Below are 4,630 nucleotides of genomic sequence, written 5' to 3'. Positions count from 1 at the left end.
CAGCGTACTAATCCCGTAAGCTATCTACTCGAGGACTATCGCAAAACATCTGTCGCTGGAGCGTTTTACGAGTACGAGTTGCATAGCGCGAATTATCCGGACGTGTATCTTGTGGAGAAAGTACTGCGCAGGAGGGGTGACGAGGTTTACGTGAAATGGCTGGGATTTGACAATTCGCACAACTCTTGGATACATAAGGACAATGTGATTTAATTCATACAAACTGTTTATTAATTCCTCAATATTAGAAATATATAATGTGTACAACATATAAAGTATTGAAATAAAAAATATACGCGAAATATATGAAATACAAAATCTTTATTAATACATCCTTTCCTTTAATTGTTACAATATATGAAATACATAACATTATATTACACACACACACACATTATATTATATTTTATAAGGGTATCTGGTAATGTCCCCATGGTAATGTGTCAGTCGAATCAGGTATGATATACCGCTTATCGTCGTACGGACTTAGAGCAATTTTCGTATCGCGGACGGTATACACTTCGTGCAATTTCGATCTAATACATGACTGCTGACGTGTCATTTCAATCTCGTCATTCAGGCACCGCGTATAATCGTCGAATGTTATACTACGCGCTACGACGTTACTTTTGACACCTTTTGCTTTTTTAGTGTCCTTTTTGCCGTCCACCCTCACCGCGTACATTTTTGCTCTAAGTCCGACGAATTCGGTCATTATCACACCGTTATTCTCGTCTTTCATCAAGCCCGGCACCTTTTTGTTTGCATGCGCTATACCGTACGCGTTGTCAATTGGGTAATTGCTCGTATCGAATCTAGCGATATCGCGTTTCATGTTCTCGTCGCACTCGATGTGATATATTAGACTGTCGGTGTCAGTGTACATTACGCGACATCTTTTACGATAGAGCGGTGACATGTACTCGTAGTGAAATTCATACAGACACACTTTCGATATATCGAGTATACTCATACCAACATAGATTGGTTTGTTAAATTTTACTTCTAGTTTATGTAATTCAACGGCGATTAGGTTTTCCCCAAAGACGCTCCTACTATGGAAATTTGGTTTCGCGATCATCGCCTCCACACCGTATCGTCCGTCTCACTTTGTCAATAATTTTACATCCACATGATTTCGAACGTTTTCCATAGTTTTGCCGAATACCGCGTTGTTCATCAATTTGTACAAATTTTTCTCAAAATCATTTTTCGCTTGTGTTCTAAATTTTGTATTGAGTTTAATGTAATCGCGGAGCCATGCGGATTGAGTAAATTGTAATACGCGATGTATCTTTACGATACGAAGACCGTGACGTGTGCACTGCTGCAGGTTGCGGTAGTATATGACGTAACGCTTCTTGTCATATAGCGTTGCGAGAAGCTTATCTTCCCGCTTGCCGGGCGGTTTGTCGCGCGTCGGACAGAACGGTAGGTCTATGTGCGTGTTGTGTTTACTTTGAGGGTACTCCAGATCGACCTCGAGAATATAACCTGTAAGCGAATCCGGAGCGATCGCGCTAACATCAAAGTTTGAAATGTCTTCGACCCATGGAAAATCGGCATAAGGCAATGGTTGACACATTGCCCATCCGTACAAATTATTTACATCGAAATACATAAGGTACGACGATGGTTTCGATGAGTCGTATGACTGCATGTACTTGTTATTAGCATGCGCGTATCTGTTGGAACATTGACTTAGACCGCCGCGTATACCCCATTCGATAAACATAACCATGTCGATATCGGTAAGCAATTCAAACGTAATATTTGTATGTTTTAACATGGCGTCCCATGTATACCCGGGAAGAGTATAATAATACGCAGGTCCATAACTCGCGATGCAAGTGTCGCGAAAGTTTTCAAAAATATCTGCTAATAACAAGACATCAGTTTTTAAGTACAGATCGCTATATTCGCCTAGAGTTCGAAGGGAGAATCGATTCCAGACGTTCTCGGCGTGCGCGTAATCGCTCTCGGATACAGTGTCACCGGTCAAGGAACTATAAAACGATTCGTGAGGTGATAAACGCGTGTCCTGCAGCCTGTCCACGCAGTCAATGTACTCGTACGGAAAGACACCTTTTCGCGTCAATAATTCGAAATTGTGAGCGGATAATGCGGAAAAATTGAAACGTAAAATTTTTTACTTATTCTTATCGAGAAAAGATACCAATTTGTCAAGACTAGCACTGAGAAATTTGTATAAATCAATGAATCGTAATTTTACGCAAGTTTTCCGATCTTTGTCATCGATACTATTGACAGTCTTTGTAAATGAAATGTATTTTTCTTTTGTTATTGGAAGCACGCGTCCTTCGTATGCGGTAGCTATTTCTTTTATGATAAAATGTACGTCGTAACCGGATAGATTGTGGAAAACTACAGGAATGACATAAGAGTTTTTGTAATTTAGATTGCAGTTTGAGTGTGCGGGACCCCTGTATCGCCCAGTTAGATGACAATAATCGCGTACTCGATTATCGTCCGGCGCAAACGGTTTTTCGCAAATGTGACATTGCGTGGCGCTATGAAATTTTTCCCATTCATCTTGCGTTAATTTTGTCATGGGGACATTATCAGACAAAATACCCTTTACGCGATGCGCTAATTCCTCGAGTTTGTTGGCGAACCACGTGACACAATCGGCGCCGCGATAAGATCGGTATGCCGATAATGTTTCATCGTACAAGCATTGCACGTAGTACCCGACGCTAAATACCTCGTGATGTTGATCGTATGACACGTGTTCGTATGACACGTGTTCCAATGTCTTTTTCAGCACACACTCCAAGTCGGCGTACACCACGAACGGAAGCCGCTCGTTTCTGTTGTAGTTGCCGAAGCCGAGCCACTTGTCTTTATCGCTTGGTAATCTAATTGCGCAGTCGTTCATTTCTCGACAGTCCACAATGTGAGCCTCCAACTTTTCGATCAAACTAAAGTAGTGCAAGCATCTGTGAAAAAAATTACAATTTTATTTACAATTATTTTATATAATTTGCAATAAATATACGTACCGATCACAGATATATTTTTGACCATTGTGTTTGCTCAGTTGCGAGCTTACGAGGCCAGACAGACTTTTTATATATGCGAAATGTCCATCGTTGTCGTCCTCCTCCTCCACGTACAGCAAATTCACATGTTTTTCTCTTTTCTGATCGGCAAGTCGTGTTGGAAGAATTGATAGTTCCTTCTTCCTCTCGATACTGTAGACGTTGATTGAGATGTTATTTGCCAGTTCAAACTTTTTTATTTGATTCAACGTCATCGGAAACTCAATGTTTTGTAAATTTACACACAGTCGTATAGTGCGGATATGACGATGTTCTCTCAGAATATTTTTCAGCTGGATGCAGTGCAGTCACCACTGACCACGCGAAACATGCATTGTCCGTTGATCGCACATTAATTACCGCTCTCTTCGCCATAATTTCTCGCGGTAATTTAATATGGCATCCCGCGCGCATAAGATTGCACTTGTTGACGTTGACCGTAAGATCGAGGATTCATGACAATGCCCATCCGCTATCACGTTCCTGAAACTCTTTGAGAGACGTCAATGTGGTTTCGATGACGTGCAGCTCATACCACTCGCGTAAATCGGACGTGCGAAAGAGTTCATAATTTCTCGTGTTAATACTTTTGTTGGCGCGCTTATCACCTGTCAGAAACTCACTGTTAAACACAGTATTTACTTTTACACAGTTGTGTATTTTTATAACGTCTTGCACTTGCTCAAGTACTACACTATTAGCGTCTTCCAAAAATTGTCGCGGTTCGATATAGTTTGCGTTAATCACCGCACCGGTCAGTATACGATTTTCGAACGCGGTATCTATCTCTCGCCAAACGAGTCTTCCCGCGTTATTTTTGTCACTGTAATTACCACCACTAGGTATAAATTGTCTCCTCAATCGAGTTTTTGCACCCTCGAGTCGCGCGATTCTAGCAACCAAAGATTGTCTATATCCAATCGAGAGTCGCGGACGCTTGACACGGCTGTTTTCTTCGAGCAGTTTGATAAATTCCTCGCAGCGCAGCGCCTATTCAAAATACTCGCCCAAAGTGGCGACTTGATGAGACCGCTCCAACAGGTCGCGTTCAGTCTGCTCGATGTTTTCCATGTTTTTTTTCACACTTTTTAAATCACGTTACAGTCTTCTACGGAGCACTTGCAGCAAGTAATCGCTTTTCGACCAACGTATCTGTGTGCTTTCAAATCACGTACTATGGTTTGACGCGACAGCAGTCCTCATTATATTTAATCTAATCCTTTCTTCCTCTCTTTATGTTTAACGTATGATCGATTGTTTAATTACATCTCGGAAAGGTGATCTTCCCTTTTATCGCGTTATCGCTGTTGACACAAAGCGGCCGGACATCGGCGCTCATTTCTGTTTATAAAAGTTCAAGCGGCCGGACATCGGTGCTTCCTAAACAATGAGAAAGAATCCCGCTTAGAGGGAGGGGAAAGGTACCGCAAAGGCTGCCGAATATCGGCGCGTAATGCAACACGGTCTTTTACCGCGAAAAAAAACGTGTCCTGACGTGTTCGTTGCGATAAGCGCGGCACCCAAGATCCCCATCCCCTCAGATAAAATCATAGTAATATCTGTTTATG

At 41.9% G+C, this 4,630-nt stretch overlaps 1 pseudogene; it reads right to left on the bottom strand.

Annotated features, from left to right (window-relative positions):
• Positions 1–406: 406 nt before the first annotated feature.
• On the bottom strand, positions 407–4,133 carry LOC145942984 (uncharacterized; annotated as a pseudogene).
• Between the last annotated feature and the right edge of the window lie 497 nt (positions 4,134–4,630).

Source organism: Prenolepis imparis, unplaced genomic scaffold (assembly GCF_030444845.1).
Source record: "Prenolepis imparis isolate NDT839.2.m4 unplaced genomic scaffold, iyPreImpa1.0 SCAF_11, whole genome shotgun sequence".
In the NCBI taxonomy this organism is placed as follows: domain Eukaryota; kingdom Metazoa; phylum Arthropoda; class Insecta; order Hymenoptera; family Formicidae; genus Prenolepis; species Prenolepis imparis.
The sequence above is the reverse complement of the archived record's forward strand: the minus strand, read 5'-3'. Positions and strand labels throughout refer to the sequence as shown.